This window comes from Pongo abelii, chromosome 13 (genome assembly GCF_028885655.2).
Source record: "Pongo abelii isolate AG06213 chromosome 13, NHGRI_mPonAbe1-v2.0_pri, whole genome shotgun sequence".
Taxonomy (NCBI): Eukaryota; Metazoa; Chordata; class Mammalia; order Primates; family Hominidae; genus Pongo; species Pongo abelii.
The window spans coordinates 16,699,686-16,719,522 of NC_071998.2; the positions used below are offsets into that span (position 1 = coordinate 16,699,686).

A 19,837-nucleotide genomic window follows, 5' to 3' on the forward strand; every position below is an offset into this window, starting at 1 on the left:
GAGGGAGAGAGGAGGGGGATGTGCTACACACTTTCAAATAACCAGATCTCATAAGAACTCTATCGCGAGAACAGCAAATGAATCTGCCCCCATGATTCAATCACCTCTCACCAGGCCCCTTCTTCAGCCCATGTGGATTACAATTCAACATGAGATTTGGGTGGAGATATAGAGCCAATATCAGGCCTGATGCCCACCTGGAGTCGTGTCTACCTGAGGCCTAGTGTAGACATGAGGCCTGGGCATCCACCTAGGACCTCATGTTAAGATAGGGGCTGGAGTTCTTTTGGTGTCTAGTGTATACCTGGGGCCCAGATGTATAATTAGAGCCTGATGTTTCAGATGGAAACCTGGGCCCCAGGTGCTCATCAGATCCTAGGTGAAAACTCAGGCTTCAGGTGCACATCAGACTCCAAGTGGAGTCTGGGGCCAAGTAGGCCCCAGGTTGACACCAAGATTTCAGGTAGACTCTGGGTCGCAGAAAAACACCCCGCCCTAGGTGGACAGCTGAATCTGAGTAGACATCAGGTCTCAGATCGACATCTGGCCCCAGGTAGATTCCTAGGCCCAAGGTGAATACTCAGTCTCCAGCCCTAGGGGAATTCAGTCTTAGGTGACTAAGGACTGGTGTTCCGCTGGGGCCTCATGTCTACCTGGGCCCTGGGAGTGCACATGGAGCCAGATGTCTATAAAGGGCCTGGGTGTCCACTAGGGCCTGAGGTTCACCAGGAGCATAGACATCAACCTAGGACCTCGTGTCCACCTAAAACCTGGTGTTCACCCAGGGCCTGGGTGACAACCTGGGATCTGATGTTCACCTGAGGCCCAGAGTTCAGCTGGTGTCTATGTCAGCCTGGCACCTGATGCACATGAGAGGACTGGGTGCACACCTGAGGACTGGTGTTCATGGGGAACTGGTGTTCAGCTGTGGATTGATGACCAACTGGGTCCTGGTGTCCTCCTGGCACCTGATGCCCACCTGGGACTGCATGCTTACCTAGGGCCTGGTGTTCCCCTGGGGCCTGGTGTGCCCCTGAGACCTGGGGTCCACCTGGGCCTAGTATCCACTTGGGGCCTCATATCCATCTGGAACATCATGTCCCCTTGGGGCCTTGTAGTTACCTAGGGACTGGGTGTCCTTCTGGTGCTTGAGTGTCCTCCTGGGGCCCGGGGTTCTCCTGGGGCCTGGGTGTACATCTCTGGCCTGATGTCCATCTTGGGATGGATGTCCACCTGGGGACAGATGTTCACTTGTGGCCTGAATGTCCATCTTGTGTCTAATGTCTACCTGGGGCCTGGTGTTTGCCTGAGGCCTTATATACACCTGGGGCCTGGGCATCCATTTGAGGCCTGATGTCTACCTAAGACCAGGTGTTTAACTGGGGCACAGACTTCTTCCTGGAGCCTGATGTTCATCTGGAGCCTGAAGTTCACCTAGGCCTATTGTCTACCTGAGGCCTATGTGTCAACCTAGGGCCTGATGACAACCCTGAGTTCAGTGTTCACCTGGGGCCTGACATCTGCCTGGAGTCTGGGTGTCCACATAGGGCCTGATGTTGGCTTGGGACCAAAGTATTTACCTAGGGCCTGGGTATCTACTTAGAGCCTGACTTCTACATGGTTCATTGTGTCAACCTGGGGCCTTATGTCCACTTAGGGCCTAGGTAAGCTCCTTATGACTAAAGTCCACATGGGGGCTGAAACCATCTCAGACCTTGTGTTAACCTAGGGCTTAGTGTCCATCTGAGGCCTACCTGGGACCTGGTGACCCCCTGGGGTCAAGGTATCCACCCTGGGCCTGATGACCAATTGGGGCCTAAGGATCTACCTAGAGACTGGTGTCAACCTGGAATCTGATGTCCACTTGGGGTCTGGTGTACACCTTGGGCCTGATGCCCACCTGGGCATGGGTGTACACTTTGGGCCTAGTGTGCACCTGAAGCCTGGGTGTCAACCCGGGTCTTGATGCACACCTTTAGTCAAGTGTTTAACTCGGGCCTGATGAAATACTGGAGGCTGATTTACACCTGTGTACTGGGTCTCCACCTGGGGCCTGATGTCCACCTGCAGCCAGATATCCACCTGGCACCAGATGTCTACGAAGAATCTGGGTGTCCACCTTGAAAATGATGTATTCCAAGAGACTAGGCATGCACATTGGGCCTGGGGTCCACCTGGGTCCTGATGTCTACCTGAGGCTGGTATTGAACTGGTGCCTGTGTGTTCCCTTGGAGCCTGATGTTCATTTGGAACCTGGTGTTCACCTAGGACATGGGTATCCACCTGGATCCTGATTTTCAGGTGGGGAGTGGATACAGACCTGGGACCTGACGGCCACCTATGCTACAAGTAACCCAACCACCTGGGGCCTGGTGTTCACCTGCAGCCTGATATCTACCTGGTACCTATGTGTCAATCTAGTGCCTGGTGTCCACTTGAGGACTAGGTCTACCTAGGGGCTTGGTGTTCACCAGGGGCCTGGTGTTCATCTTGCACCCAGTGTCCACCTGGACCCTGTGTATCAACCTGTGGCCTAGGTGGCCACTTGGAGCTTTATGTGCACCTGGGGCCTGAGAGTTTCCTAGGATCTGATGACCACTGGGGCCCAGGTATCCACCTGGGACATCAGGCTTCAAGTGTACACCTAGGCTCCATGTGGACACCAGGCCAGGAGAACTCCAGCCCTTATCTGAACATCAGGTCCTAGATGGATGCCCAGGCCCCATGTGTACATCAGGCCCCAGGTATACACTGGACTGCAGATGGACACCACCACTCAATTGGATACACACACTCAAGGTGGACACCAGGCTCCACATGAATTCCTATACTCCAGGTGAACATCAGGTCCCAAGTGGATACCTGGACTCCAGGTGGATACCAGTCTCTAAATTAATACCAGGCCTCAGATGGTCCTTAGGAGCCATGTGGACATTAGTCATCAGGAAGTTACCTAGGCCCAAAGTGGACATCAGGCCCCATGTTGACACAAGATCTAGTTGGAAGTCAGGCCCCAGGTGGACACCCAGGCCCTAGGTAAATACTTAGGTTCCAAGTTGACAGCAGGCCCTATGTAAACACTCAGAACTCAGGTGGACATCAGGCCTCGGGTAGACATCTGAGTTCATCTGGAACCTCCTGTTACAGGCCTCATGTAAACACCAGGCCTTAGGTAGATACCAAATCTCTAGGTGGACATCAGAGCTCAGATTGACACAAAGACTCCAGTAGACATAATGTACCAATGAATATCCAGGACCCCGGTAAATACCCAGGCCCCAGATTGATACCAGAGTCTATGTGGACAGACAGGACCCGGGTAGAAAACAGGCCCAAGGTGGACACTGGACTGGACATCAGGTCCTAGGTTGACAACCATGCTTCAAGTTGACACCAGGCCCCAAGTGAATATCTGGCCCCAGCTGGACAGTAGTCCCCTGGTGAATACCTAGTCTCAAGGTTGACATCAGGCCCCATGTGAACACTAGACCCCAGATAAACACTTATGCCCTAAGTGGACATCAGGCCTCAGGTGGTTACCCAGTCCCAAGGTTAACATCAGGACCCCAATGGGCACCAGTTATGAAGTGGATTCCTAGGCCCCAGGTGAATATCAAGCTCTAGGTGGATACCAGGCCCCAGGTGGATACCAGGATCCTGGTAGACATCAGGTCCCAAGAGGACACTAGAACCCAGGAGTACATTAGGCCACAGGTTAACACGAAGGCCCCAGATGAATACCAGGCCAACTTGTGGACATCAGGCCTGAGAAGGGTCCTTGGGCTCCAGGTGGATATCAGGCCCCAGGTGAACATCCAGCACTCAGATGAACATTAAGCTTCAGGTAGACATCATGCCTCCGGTGAACTCCAGGCCCCAGCTGAGCATCAGGCCCCAGGTGGATGCCCAGGTTCTGGGTGCACATCTGGCCACAGTTGGACATTCAACCCCAGGTAACCATCAGGCCATGGGTGAATACACCGTTTCCAGGTAAACATCAGATTGAAGGTAAACATCAGTCCCCCAGTGGACATCAGGCCCAAGGTGGACACTGAACTAGAGGTTTACATCAGGCCACATGTTGACACCTAGTCCCAGATGGACGTCAGACCCCAGGTGGATACCTAGGCCTCCAGTAAATTTCAGACACCAGGTTGACATTCAGGCCCCCAGTGGTCATCTGGCCTCATGCGAACACTCAGACCCCAGGTGCAAATGATGTCTCAACTGGACACCAAACCCCTAGTTTGATACCCAAGGCCCAGTTGGACACCAGGTCCAAGGCTGACACTCAAGCCCTAAGTGAATACCAAGCTCTAGGTGAATAATTCAACCCAGGTGGTCATTAGGACCCAGATGGATACCAGTCCCCAGGTTAACACAAGGCCCCCAGTGGACACCTAGGCACCAGCTGGACATCAGGCCCTATGTAAACACCCGGGTCTCAGGTGAACACCATGCCCCAGGTGGACATCAGGCCCTAGGTGGACTCAGGGCCACAGGTGGACATCTAGCCCCTGGGCAACATCCAGCCCCAGGCAGACATAAACATTTCCATGGATAAACCATTCCCAGGTGGATATCAGGCCTCAAGAGGGTGGCAGTCACCAGGTAGACATCAGGCCTTGTAGACACCAAGGTCCCAGATGTACAGCAGGCCCCAACTGAACCCCAGACTCATGTGGACATCAGGCCACAGGTAGACACCAAGACTTACGTAGATACCTAACTTCAGGTAGACATCAGACCCAAGGTGGACACTCAGTTCCCAGGTGGACAATCAGGCCCCAGGCACTCATCAGGCCTTAAGTGGACACCCAGGCCCCAGGTTGATATCCAGCTCCCAGGGGATCACCAAGCCCCAGGTAGACACCAGGCCGTAGGTGAGCAATAGGATGCAGTAGGCCATCAGGCCACAGCAGGATACGAGTCCCCGGTGAACACAAGGCCCCAGTGGGACATAGATCTAAGGCAGACATCAGGCCCCAGGTGGACATACAGGCCTGAGGTGGAATTCACCCTGAGGGGGACATTCGGCCCCAGGTATGCATCAGGCCTCAGGTGAATAACCAGTCCCCAGGTGGACATTAGCCCGCAAGTCAACCGCAGTCCCCAGGTAGCTACCCAATCTGCAGGGTAACATTAGGCCCCTGTAGGATCCCAGGCCCCAAGTGGATTCCTAGGCCCCTGATGAACATCACGTGCAGGTGTCCAAGCAGGCCCTGGGTGGACATAACTGTGTACAGGTAAGGAGTTGACCTGTGGGGAAGGTGAGCAGTCAGCAGCCCACTGGGGTCCTGAGTAGGTCTTCTGGAAGGAGGAGGCCGAGGGGATGGAACCTTAAAGAAGTGACCTCACTTCCTTGGCAACAGACCCTAAGAGAACTTAGAATTCTGGTAACCAGGCCAGGCACGGTGGCTCACACCTGTAATCCCAGCACTTTGGGAGGCTGAGGCAGGAGGATCATGAAATCAGGAGATCGAGACCAGCCTGACCAATATGGTAAAACCACATGTCTACTAAAAATACAAAAAACAAACAAGGCAGGAGATTGAGACCAACCTGGCTAACACAGTGAAACCCCATTTCTACTAAAAATACAAAAATTAGCCAGGCGTAGTGGTGGGCGCCTGTAGTCCCAGCTACTCGGGAGGCTGACGCAGGAGAATGGCATGAACCCGGGACACGGAGCTTGCAGTGAGCCAAGATAGCGCCATTGCACTCCATCCAGCCTGGGCGAGACAGCGAGACTCTGTCTTAAAAACAACAACAACAATGACAACAACAACAACAAAAACAATCAAAAAAAACTAGTCAGGTGTGGTGGTGCATGTCTCCTGCCTGTAATCCCAGCTACTCAGGAGACTGAGGCAGGAGAATTGATTGAACCCAGTAGGCGGATGTTGCAGTGAGCCGAGATCATCCCACTGCACTCCAGCCTGGCCAACAGAATGAGACTATGTCTCAAAAAAAAAAAGTGAATTCCGATAACCAGGCACCCACATCCTAGAGTTAGCCCCATAGCCGGCTCACTTGGCGGGAGATGCTCAAGAGAGCAAGATGTTCTTGTGCTGCATCCCCACATCTCAAGGCTCCTGCTTCAGGAATGGCAGGAGTGAGAGCCTTTCTTTTCTGATGATGCCCTTGTAGGCTCATCCCTCACCCCAGATGCCTCTGGCCATTTGGCAGAAGCCCCCCAGGTACCACAGCACAGGAGTCACCAGGTAGACACCAGGCCCCAGATGGAGCTACCAGGCCAGGCCTCACCAGTGATCCCACCAGGCCCACATCTGCACATTGTCCTTGTCCAGCTGGAGCCTCTGGAGCTCATTGAGACACAGGCACATGGTGAGGTCAACTGCAGTCTGGAAGTCTTTCCAGGGACAATGTTTTCAGGCTGAAACTCCTTTAAATTCAGTGAGGTTGTTTTCATGTTTGGAAATTCCAGTGGAAAGTGAGTGATATTGGTGACCTCTCCCCTTTTTCAGCTCCTGCCTCAGGTGCAGAAATACAGCTATTTCCAGTTCCAGCTGTTGAGCCAGTGCCAGCACCAGGGGCAGAGCCCCCTCCAGGACAGTGCTGGAGCTAGGGGAATCTCCAGGGCCCTCCTGCCGCTGCCCTGGGACTGCCCAGGACAAACCCAGTGAGAAGCTGCCTGACTTCATGGCACCTCCTGTAGAGCCACCGGCCTCAGCCCTGGAGCTGAAAGTGTGGCTGGAGCTAGAGGTGGCAGAGAGGGGGTGACCAGCACAGCTCCAGCCAGCAGCTCCCACACTGCTCCCAGTCCTGGGCACGGTGGAAGATATGGAGGCAGAGACCAGGGTGTGCAACCTGGGCTCCTCTGCCTCACTGGAGAGGAACTTCTCTCACTGAGCAGAGCAGCAGCCCTGCTGCTGAAGGGCCTGCTGCTACTGCTGCTGGGGGTGTTTGCCTGCCTGCAGGAGGTGCTGGAGAGCAAGAAAAGGAGCCTGTGAGCAGGTGTTCCAGCAGGTCCTCCTGCTCCCAGAGGCGACCTCCTCCTCCAGGCATGGAGGTTTGCCCTCAGCTGGGCATCTGGGCCATTTGCCTCTAATGTGCTGCCCAGGATGGCCCCTTCTAGACAGGCAGACAGGGGTTGAGGGGGCCAGGGGGCATCTCCAAAGGAAGCTTTTAAACTCAGCAGCTGCACCCTAGAATCTCCATGCCTGCACCTGCCCAAGGATTTATTCATAGCTTAACTAAGAATTTCAAATTTCTACCATAACACTGAAATAAAGCTTGATTTTTTGAAACTTCCATGACTTCTTTCACTCCCTAATATTATAGATGGTGTTTTTGAGGTGGCATTGAAAACCTCTGATAGTTGTGTGTTTTGTTGTGGTTCTTTGTGTGATTAAATTACCATCTGATCAAGTGATATTGAAAACCCTTCAGGTATGGCTTTCAGAAGACTTTGACCTATTTTTGCTTGTGTTGACTCTCCCTCCAGCTTTGTGGAAAGAGGGATCATGTAGGTTCATTTGTCAGGCAGATCAGTCACCTTTTGCCATCAAAGTTTTAGCATCCATTTCCAGAATTTGGTGTACAAGTTGATATTTTGGTGTTTTTAGCTAATCTGGGGTCAAAACAGAATGCCATAGATGAGGAAGCTTATGAACAAATTTGTTTCTCTCAGTTCTGGAGATGGCAAAATTCAAGGTCAAGTGGTTAGCAGATTCCATGTCTGGTGTGGGCTTGCTTTGTGGTTCATAGACAGCCATGTTTCTACCATGTCCTCACATGACAAAAGGGATGAGGGAGCTCTCCATGGTGCCTTCAACAGGGGCTACTAATCCCACTCATGTGGTCCCTGCCTTCATGATCTAATCATTGCCCAAGGCCCTGCCTCCAAATATAATCACATAGGGAATTAGATTTCAACACTTGAATTTGAGGGGGACAATAACATTTGGTCTATAGCATCAGGTTACTCAGAGCCTTATGCATTCAAAGGAAATCCAAAATCTTCTATACATATTCGCTGGTCCCCTCTTGGCTTAGGGAAATCTTTAATTGCAGCTCTTGATTCAGCTTGGTCCAAGCTTAAATTCTACATTTGCCTGCATAACTTGTTCATGGGACAGAGGGAAGTTTAGAGGCAACTGACCATTTGGAGTTTTAGGACAATTGATGGAAGAGGGCTTGGCATCTGGATGAGAAGTGGAGGGAGAATAGAACAAAGGCACAGAAGGAGAGAGCACAATGAGAAAGGGGAAGAGGGACATCTGGACATGAGGGCCAACTGGAGGGCAGGCAAGGTAATTTTCCTTGCATTTTAAACTCAGACCACATATCACATAAGAACCACCTGAGGGAGACATTTTCAATGCATAATCCTGGGGTTCTTCTCTTGGAAATTTTTATTTCTTAAATCTTGAGTTGTGCTGATTTACCCATATTTATCATAAGAATTTTGGATAATTCCTACTTTGGGAGGCCCAGGCAGTGGATCACTAGAGGTCAGGAATTCAAAACCAGCCTGGCCAACATGGTGAAACCTCATCTCTACTAAAAATACAAAAAATAGCCAGGCATGGTGGTGCACACCTGTAGTCCCAGCTACTTGGGAGGCTGAGGCAGGAGAATCACTTGAATCAGGGAGGCAGAGATGACAGTGAGCTGAGATCATCCCACTGCACTCCAGCCCAGGCAACAATAAGACTCCATCTCAAAAAAAAAAAAAAAAAAAAGAATTGTGGATAATTCTGATGCAATTAGAAAACAAAGCAGAGCTTGACAACCACTGGGTTGGGACGTATATCAGGAAGACATATGATTATGTAAAATAACTGCAAAACAAACTGAAGGGAAGTTATTTTAAAATGCTTGAATATAATTATATAATTCAACTCTTCTTATGTATGTAGTTTGACCACATATTTAATGTCTGCTATACTAAGATTGGAAATGTATAGAAGTTTTTTTAAAAATCAGGTAGAAGCACAGAAAATAGGAGTTGGAGAGAAAAGAAAACTAGCTATTGTCTGGTAACAAGAGAAGAGAGGGGAAACAAAGTAGCATATTTTTGTTCGTTGTTTGATGGCATCTAAATTATGATCCCAAATATTTTTTTTCTAAGAAATCCAGTAATACAAGTATTCAGAGTGGAGTACCAACACTGATTTCCTGGGAAAGAGAAGAGTACTCTGTTTTGCTGTATAATGTTGAGGGAGAAGGAAAGGAAAATTAGTTGAGTAAACAAGTAAGAGACTGGTCCTCAGGGAAGCTGTCTGCCTGAAAAATCACAACTACTGCACCTACAGATAAGCCCCGAACAGATAAGCATGCAGGGTCCAGCACAGATGCCTTCTGTCCTTAGTGTAATTGGCAAGCTCCCAGGAAAAATTTTCCTCCCTTTTTCAGGCATGTACATGGTGGCCTCTGTGGGAACTTGCACAGGGAGGAGGGGGGCTTACCTAAAACAAACCCAGTTATAGAAACAAGAGAAGCCCACTTTGTGCTTGACTAGAGACATATGCACCGCTGGACATATAAAGGGAATTGTGCAGACAGTTTTATACATAGCAGAGAGGAGTTTCTTATAAAAGCTTTTTGATTCAACTGTAAAAACGGCAATCCACTCGGACCCCCTTGTCTGCTGCAGAGAACCTCCTCCTTTTGCTTATTAAACTTTCACTCCAACCTCACCCGTGTGTCCCTGTTCCTTAATCATCTTGGTGGTGAGATGAAGAACTCCAGGTGATACCTCACAAGACAGACTGCTACATTGTGGTGCATTGGTGAGACTGCAACTTTAAGAAGTGTGACTTTTATTGCTGCTGAATTATTTTATCTCCTACCCAATTGAAGATAAAGGATATAAAGTGCTTAGGTTGAACACAAAGTCCTCTGCTCTAGGTAACATCTTCAGCAGCCACATTAGCAGAGAGATGGGTGGTAATGGTGGAGTAGATGTCTCTTTGCTTCTGACAGGGTGTCTGCTTATGTGTTAAACAAAATAGTATGGTATATATTTCATTAAGAAATCTGCTAAAAAATGAAGTAAAACATGTTCATGTTCTTAAGAGGCACAGTATTTGCTACGGCAGCAAGACCAAAAGGCTTAAGTAACAAAAGTGTCCATAGTAGTTACAAACATTTTCATATAAACAAAACAATGTGACCATCTGTATATGACAATAACTCATGCAAAAAATATTTTTTAACTGAGATTGAAATCATTTTATACATAACAAATGTTATCACTGTATTCTGAGGTAATATATTGTTTGTATATAGATGTTATAAATAATAACTTATTTAAGTTACTCACCATTTATACAACAAATAATTCCTTGGAATCTACAAAATGCTGGTTTTGTTCTAGGCACCGAATGTACAAATTGATTTAAAATGTGTGTTCTTAGAGTGTGGTACATTAAAAAATACAAAATAGGCCGGGCACAGTGGCTCACACCTGTAATCCCAGCACTTTGGGAGGCCGAGGCAGGTGGATAACCTGAGGTTAGGAGTTCGAGACCAGCCTGACCAACATGGTGAAACCCCATCTCTACCAAAAATACAAAATTAGCCAAGGATGGTGGCACATGCCTGTAGTCCCAGCTACTCGGGAGACAGAGGCAGAACAATCACTTGAACCCAGGAGGTGGAGGTGGCAGTGAGCCGAGATTGCACCATTGCCCTCCAGCCTGGGCAACAAGAGCAAAACTCTGCCTAATATATACACATATATTATGCATATATCCATCCATACACATATTATGTATATATCCATCCATACATACATTATGTATATATCCATCCATACATATAGTATGGATATATCCATCCATACATATAGTATATCCATACATACATATAGTATGGATACATACGTATGTATATATACATACATACATATGCATATATATATAACATACATATATATGTGTATATATAACACACATACATATGCGTATATATATAACACACATACACATGCGTATATATAACACACATACACATGCGTATATATAACACACATACACGTGCGTATATATAACATACATACACGTGCGTGTATATATAACATATATACATGTGCATATATATATACCATATATACATATGGGTATATATATACATATATACATATGTGTATATATACACATATGTATATGTATAATATACATATATGTCTAATATATACACATATACATATGTAATATATTATATAATATGTAACATATTATATATATTATACATTATATACTATGTTATATATAATATATAGTATATTATATATGAGATATGTTATATATTATGTATAATATATAATATATAAGATATATTATATATTCTGTATAATATATATTATATATTATATGCTATTATATAATATATTATATATATAATATATTCTATATTATATATATTATATATTATATATCTTATATATTATATAATATACAATATACTATATATGTCATATATAATATATAATATATAATGTATAATATATAATATATAATATATAATGTATAATATATAATGTATAATATATAATATATTATACATTATATATTATATAGTATATAATATATTGTAAATTATATTAGATAGTATATAATATATTGTATATTATATATTATATATGACATATATACATATATAACATATATTATACATATATAACATATCATATATATAATATATAATATATAACAGATTATATATTATATATGTAATATATTATATATTATATATCATATATTATGTAATATATGATATATTATATATGTATATATACAACACATATATATTATACATATACATTTACGTATTTGCATATAAATTATGTATATATTATACATAATTTATATGCAAATAAGTATATGTATATGTATAATTTGTATACATATACATATATACATATACATATATGCATATATACATATACATATATGCATATATACATATACATATATGCAAATACATATATGTATACGTATAATTTGTATTCTATGCAAATTATACATAATTTGCATATAATATATTATAGATTATATATATACAACACAGATATATGTATATTATGCATATACATATATGTATTTGCATATAAATCATGTATATATGTATATATACACATGTGTACATATGTATATATACACAAGTGTATATAATATATTATATGTAAATATATATTTTTATATATATGATATATAAATATACGTTTTTATATATATTATATATAAATAGATAATATATTTTTATATATATTATACATATATGTATAATATATTATGTATATAATATATAATTATTTATTATAATAAATTATAATCAATATATAATCTATATAAAATATATTTATAAATATATAAAAAATAAATATATTTCTATATAAATATATTTATAAATATATAGAAATATATAAATATATTTATAGATATATAAAATATATAAATATATTTACAAATATATACAATATAATAAATTATAATAAATAAATATATATTATATATTTATATATTATATATTATATCATATATAATAAATATATAATATATATTATATGTTTATATATAATATATATCATATATGATATATAATATATAATCATTATATATAATCATTATATATTATATAGTGATATATAATATATATCATATATTATATATCATACATGACATATATTGTATAATATATGATATATGTATTATATATCATATATCATATGATATATGATATATAATACATATATCATATATCATATATGATATATAATATTATATATGATATATATCATATATATGATATATGATATATGATATATGATATATATTTATAAATATATATAATATATTATATATAATGATATGTATATATAATATATATTATGTATATTAGATATAATATAATATATATTATGTATATTAGATATAATATAATATATATTATGTATATTAGATATAATATAATATATATTATATATATTAGATATAATATAATATATATTATGTATATTAGATATAATATAATATATATTATGTATATTAGATATAATATAATATATATTATGTATATTAGATATAATATAATATATATTATGTATATTAGATATAATATAATATATAATGTATATTAGATATAATATAATATATATTATGTATATTAGATATAATATAATATATATTATGTATATTAGATATATGTATATGTGTATATATATACATATATTAAGTGTATATACACATGTATATTAGAAGTTGTACTGCTGAAAACAAGAGCTATTAATAAAAAAATTTCGGGAAAACTAGTGTGATTATTTTTAATAGAAATGGATATTTTAATACAAGTCTCTTGTTTTTTCTTGTGGAAATAAATGACAAGATGGAATTTCTGGATGTTTGGTATCTGAATATTTAAGTATAGCTGGTATGGTCAGTTTTTCAAAGGCATTTTACCATCTTACTTGTCCATTGGCAACTCACACAATATTATGTGGAACAAAGTCCCCTCCAACAACCTCTAGTATCAGTCTTTATAACGTTTGCCAATTAAATGGGTGTTTTTTTGTTTTTGTTTTTCTTTTTGAGAAAGTCTCGCCCTGTCACCCAGGCTGTAGTGCTGTGGCATGATCTTAGCTCACTGCAGTCTTTGCCTTCCAGGTTCAAGTGATTCTCCTGCCTGGGCCTCTCAAGTAGCTGGAAGTACAGGTGCCCCCCACCACGCCCGGCTAATTTTTGTATTTTTAGTAAAGACAGTGTTTCACCATGTTGGCCAGGCTGTTCTCAATCCTGACCTCAGATGGTCCACCTGTCTCAGCCTCCCAAAGCGCTGGGATTACAGTCATGAGCCACCACACTTGGCTGCGTTTTCTTTTTCTTTATACATATATATATGTGTATATATATACATTATATATGTATATATATATACATTATATATGTATATATATATACATCATATATAGTATATATATACATATATATTGTATATATACACATATATACGTATATATACACATATATACGTATATACACACATATATACGTATATACACATATATGTATATATATACATATATACACATATGTGTATATATACACACATATATATACACATATATGTATATATACACACACATATATATACACATATATGTGTATATATACACACACATATATATACACATATATGTGTATATATACATATATACACATATATGTGTATATATACATATATACACATATATATGTGTATATATATGTGTATATATACTTTAAGTTCTGGGATAAATGTGCAGAACATGCAGGTTTGTTATATAGGTATACATGTGTCATGGTGGTTTGCTGCAAAATGGGTGTAGGTTTTGCAGGTAATTATTATATTATTAAAAGATAACAGAATACCTAGCTAAAAAAAAAAAATGTGAGGAGGCATTGATTGGCACAAGTTTACTGAGCACATCCTGACTCCAGAATTAAAAATCAAATTTATGCCTCTGCAGTCCAATAAAATTTTTCCTTAAGAATCCAGAGATCAGACTTTCATTTCAGCAACCACTCCAATATGGTTTCTCACCTACTCACTCCAACGAAGCTGCTCGTATCAAAACATAAGTGCGATCCATATTGTTAAATTATAAATTGAACCATAACTCCTCAGCCTTCATCTTAATTTATATATCAGCAGCATTTCACACAGTTGATCTCCACCTTCTCTTTGTAAAACTTTTTTTATAGAATTCCAGAACACTTAACCTACTTTCCCCCCACCACGTTTTTGATAATTACCCCTAGTCCTTTTTTGCAGGTTTCATCTTTACAATTTTTTAAATGTTAGAGGACCATTAGGCTCAGGACTTTGACTTCTTATCTTTCTTATCTTTGCTTTCTTACTAATTTTTGTGTCATTAATTTCCTGATATTTCATATTACACCTAAACACTGGACACTACACCCAACACTCCCTGACTTATCCACGTGGATGTCAGTTAGGAATCTCAAAATTAATATGTCTATATGGAGCCACTGAAACTCCCCAAATTTGCTCTTCCCCATTCTGTTTAATGGCAGCTCCCATTTTATAGTTTCTCAGCTCAATATTCTTGGTGTCCCCTTTTAATTCTGTCTCTGTAGCTCTGTCACTCTCTTTCTGTATCTGTCTGATTCTCTCCCTCTCTCTCCTCTCTCTCTTGCTCACTCTCACTCTTGCTTTCTCTCCCTGCTTCACACACACACAAACACACACAGACACACACACACATACACACACACATATTTTCAGATCTGATGTGTGTGGAATTCCTGCCAGCTTTACCTTTAAAGTGTAGTAATTCCAAATGTTGTTTCAAATTCACCTTCCCAGCCCCACCACTTGGTAACCATAGTGCTTCCCTCACAAGGCCAAATGCAGAGATTTCTTGGGGAAATAATGAGAACTATTATACATTCTTATTTCAAGGACCCTTAAAATTATAGGATTGCCATATTTGATAGTAATTTAAGCTTTTGTCATTGCCCTTTTTTCAATCCATTCTCCACACAGCTACTACAGTGTACAAGTAGAAGTCTCAGCCATATCACCACACTCCTGCTTTAATGTCCCTACTCCATTGCTTCTTTTCTCCTTCAGAAGAGTTTAAGCTTAATGAAGCTGGGCAACTTTACATATTTTTCCATGAGCTGGAGATCACTTGGTGTAAGATAAATGATCAGTAAATATTTTCAAATAACAGAATCCATGAATAATAGTTTTGTTTCTTTGAGAGTACATTTACTTTTAAAAATCAAGAAAATAGATTGGTCAAGAGAATTCTGCTTGTTTTGATTTTGTTATCACTCGATTAGATTAACTGTGTTAGTATAAATGTCAGTGTGGAAAGCTATAAGCATTTTCTAAACTTTAAAATGAAAGGCATGGAATTTAAATATCTGCTCCCTTTATTCGAGCAACCAAAAAACACAACTTTTTAAATATATTTTATGTATGCATGAAATGTAAATTTATTTTTCTCTCTTTATCGCTGAATACTTTTTAAAGTTATTCATGTCCTCATTATTTTTTAATCCACTTCGGTAACATTTTAAAATATATTTTTGACTTCATTAAGAATATCTTTGTGTTCCACTGAATAGCTTGCCAAATAATAAAACATTAGCAGTATAATTTCCTCATAAACATTATTTAATTTGTTTGGTTAAACATAGATTTCCTACTCTCAACTCATAATTTCATTCAAGTATAATATATTCTACTTGACCTTTGCGGGGTTTTCATACCATGCATTTGTCATTGAAATTGGTTTTTGTTATTTGAACCACTAGTTTATAATTGTATTGTTGGTTAGACTGGTCTGTAGAATCTTTCTTTGTTTTTATTTTGTGGTTTATTCATTACGGAGTAGCTGTGCTACTGTAAATTGTGAGGTCAAAATCTTAAAACATTTTATGTATTTTAAAACAAAGTGGATGGCATTTAAATATCTATTCCTTAAATTTTGGAAGAAAGGTTAACACCATATAAACCTAGAGCCTGTATTTTTAGATTAGTAGCACGTAGACATTTTCAATTTCTTCTAAAGTTGAAAAAAATAAACATTTTGTATTCATAGAATGCTTGATAACAGAAGGTAAATATTTAATTTTCATTTAAAATAAATTTGGTTACATTGAAAGGAAATTTGGCTAATATAAGTTAGATGTATTTCTAATTAAAACAATAATTTAAGATAAATAATGCTCAAAGAACAGTGGTCATTGCATTTATTCCAGAGAGAGGACATTTATCCTGATCTGGCTGTAATAATGTAGTAGGTAGAACTGCTGGCGTGGACACCCAAGCAAGGAAGGGAAGCTGGTGTTTCAAGGGGTCCCGCTGAGATGGAAAGGGGTCAGGGCCCAGACTGTTGATGTCACCTGGACTCAACCACCATGTCTCAGAAGAAGAAATGACCCTCCCCTCCTGGTGTTGCCCCAAACAAGGAGCTTAGCAGTGTTGCACACAGGATAGTCCTTGCAGGAGACATGTTTGACAAGTTGCTGAGGTGCCTGATGGGGCCAGGCTCTTTTCATGAAATCAGTTTGCAACCTGAGGAAGGCTTTTTATTGGAAACCTGTCAGGGATCCAATTTCCCCTTTGCCTTAACCATGTAGGAGCACAGTAGACAGGGAGGAGGTCACCCAGGTGGCTGTTCCTGCTTGGCCCCCACTTCCCAGACCATTCCAGGCAGGGAGAGCCACTGAGATCACTCCATGGGCTGCGCACATGGGGTCTGGACCCAGCCACCCTCCTGTGCCTGTCAGGCAGCCCCTGGGCCATCACAGGACCCACTATGTGGTGATCAGTGGCCCACTGCCTACCCTTGTGGTGGGTGCAGTTCACAGGTGCTGCCCCAGGCCTGGCACACTGGCCTTCCCAGCCTGGCCCAGGATAGGGGACTTGAATGATCCTTCCCCGTGCCCCTTTGGACCATGTGAGTTTGGACACTCACTGCAGAAGTCCCTCCAGGTCCCTTTTCAACTGAGTTCTGGGGGACTTGCTTAGTCCTCATGCCCAGGGTCAGGGGAGGGGTGCAGAGTCTGCACCCTAAATCCCCTAGGGCCTGAGGGAGGTCTCCCAGGTGACCTCTGTCCTCTCCAGTGACATGAGTCCTCCCAGATGGCCTCAGCCCTCTCAGGTGACATGCTTCCATGGTGACTCTGGCTCTTGCAGGAGGTGGGCTACCACAGGGACATGAGCTGCCTAACTGCCATCCTCCTCCTGTATCTGCCAGAGGAAGACACCTAGGCACTGGATCAGCTGATGGCCGAGGAGAGGCACTCCCTGCAGGGTAGGCGGACGGCAACCCCCAGGGCCACACACAGTCAGGTCATGGGAAGGCCACCCTGGCTGGGTGATCCTGACATCCAGGCAAGGCACCTTCCTTGCATTCCAGCTTTTTAGGAGGCTTCAGGACATCCCTGCTGAGGGTCCCACAGGAGCCCAGAGCTGAACAGGGACCCTTTCACTTCAAGGCAGACACCTTTCATCCCCAACAGCAGAGGGCACGGCAGCCTCCCCCTGGCCACCCTGTGTGTCCCAGAGCCACAGCCCTCTAGCCCTGAGTTCATGCAGGTGACTGTCACTTCCCCAAGAGTCCTCCTACTTCCCAGCTGGCCACATTCCCAGCTGCCCTCCCAGCCCACAGATGGGCCAATGAAGTCTAGATGGCAGTGTCTGCCCATCCCATGTCCCCCAGCCCGACCCCATGTCTAGGAGATGGCCATGTAGCCCCTCAGCACCCACCCCATTCCCTCCATTGGCCACTGCCTGCCTCAGCCCTGCCTCACAGCCTCAAAGGCAGGCCTGCCCTCCTGGCACCTTTACCCAGGATGCTGCTGTGCAGTGCCTCCAGCTAGGGCCCAGCTCCCTAGAGCTGAGGCCACATGGTAGGGTCACCTGATGGAAGGGAGGAAGGCCTCAGGGTCACGGGTCCCCTGCCACTGCCCAGCTCTTCCAGCTGACGGCTCCACATCTAGAGGGTGGGCTCTGATGCATGATGGGTCGGGGGCTTCTCAGTTTTCTGCAGCCCAAATACTGCCCAGCTCCGGAGGCTCCTATCCCACCAGGAGCAAGTATAACACAAATCCTTCACAAAGATCATGCGGTACCTGCTGAGCGGACGACACTCTTAACTCTTTCCCAGAGGCCCAGGGTCCCATGGGGCAGGGAAACAGGGAAAGATGGAGCTCCTCGAGGGGCTGACAAGAGGTTGAGTCTCAGCCAGGGCCTCGCCCAAGATGGGGATTCTCCATGGGTTTGGAGTTGGGTTTTCTTTTCCTGCCCTGGAGGAGGAGGCAGAGGTACTAGGAGGAGGGCTGAGCTCCAGCTGAGCAGGGTTAAAGGAAGTGTGTCCACCAGGCATCTGTGCATGGGGGAGTTGTTGAGGAAGCACTGGCCACTGCCCAGTGTTCTGCCCCAGGGCAGCTCAGGGGGCCCTGCGCACCTATGATCCAGGAAGGGCCATGCATTGAGGTTTGTTGTGTTGGCCCCTCTGGTGTTTCGTTGATGGGGTAAGGAGGCAAATGGAGACCGCAGGGCAGGGACCCTCCTGTCCCACAGTGCCCAGCTCCCCCAGGAGGACCTGGCTCACCCCAAGCCCACAAGAAGCACGGGGAAGTTTCTGCATGGCACAGAAGCCAGGCCCTCCCCAAGAGGGGGCATCAAAGGGCAGGGGCCAGGCCTCAGGCCCACTGCTATTTCCACATTATTAATTTTATAAGGTGATATGGTTTGGCTGTGTTGCCACCCAAATCTCATCTCGAACTGTAATTTCCATAATCTTCATGTGTCATGGGAGGGACCCAGTGAGAGGTAACTGAATCATGGCGGCAGTTTCCCCCATGCTGTTCTCATGATATTAAGTGAGTTCTCACATGATCTGATGGTTTTATAAGCATCTGGCATTTCCCTTGCTTGAGGTGATGAATGTCCCATTTACCCTGATGTGATTATTACACATTGCATGCCTGTGTCAAACTATCTCATGTACCCCATAAATATATACACCTACTATGTACTCATAGAAATTAAAAATAAAAATAAATTTAAAATAAAAAGTGTGAGTTTTTAAAGGTGAGGTTTGCCCTCCAGCGCTGGTCCCTGCCAGGTGTGACCTTCACGTCATCTTTCCACATGGTCCCGGCCCCCATCTGCAGAGGCCAATAGTTCCCAGAGTGACCTTCCTCAGAAAACAGGGTCTTGGAGAAGACAGTCAGAGGAGGGGGCCTTGTCCTCCCCACTGCACAGCCCCCATGGGGAATGGAAAGTGAGGGTCTCTGCCCACAAGTTGGCAGTCACCCTAAGCTGTTTTGTGGGAGGAAGCATAGGG

General features: G+C 42.9%; 1 pseudogene; it reads left to right on the plus strand.

The window, feature by feature from the left end:
• The first annotated feature begins 3,853 nt into the window (after positions 1-3,853).
• On the plus strand, positions 3,854-7,230 carry LOC112131468 (uncharacterized protein C2orf27A-like; annotated as a pseudogene).
• Positions 7,231-19,837: the final 12,607 nt, after the last annotated feature.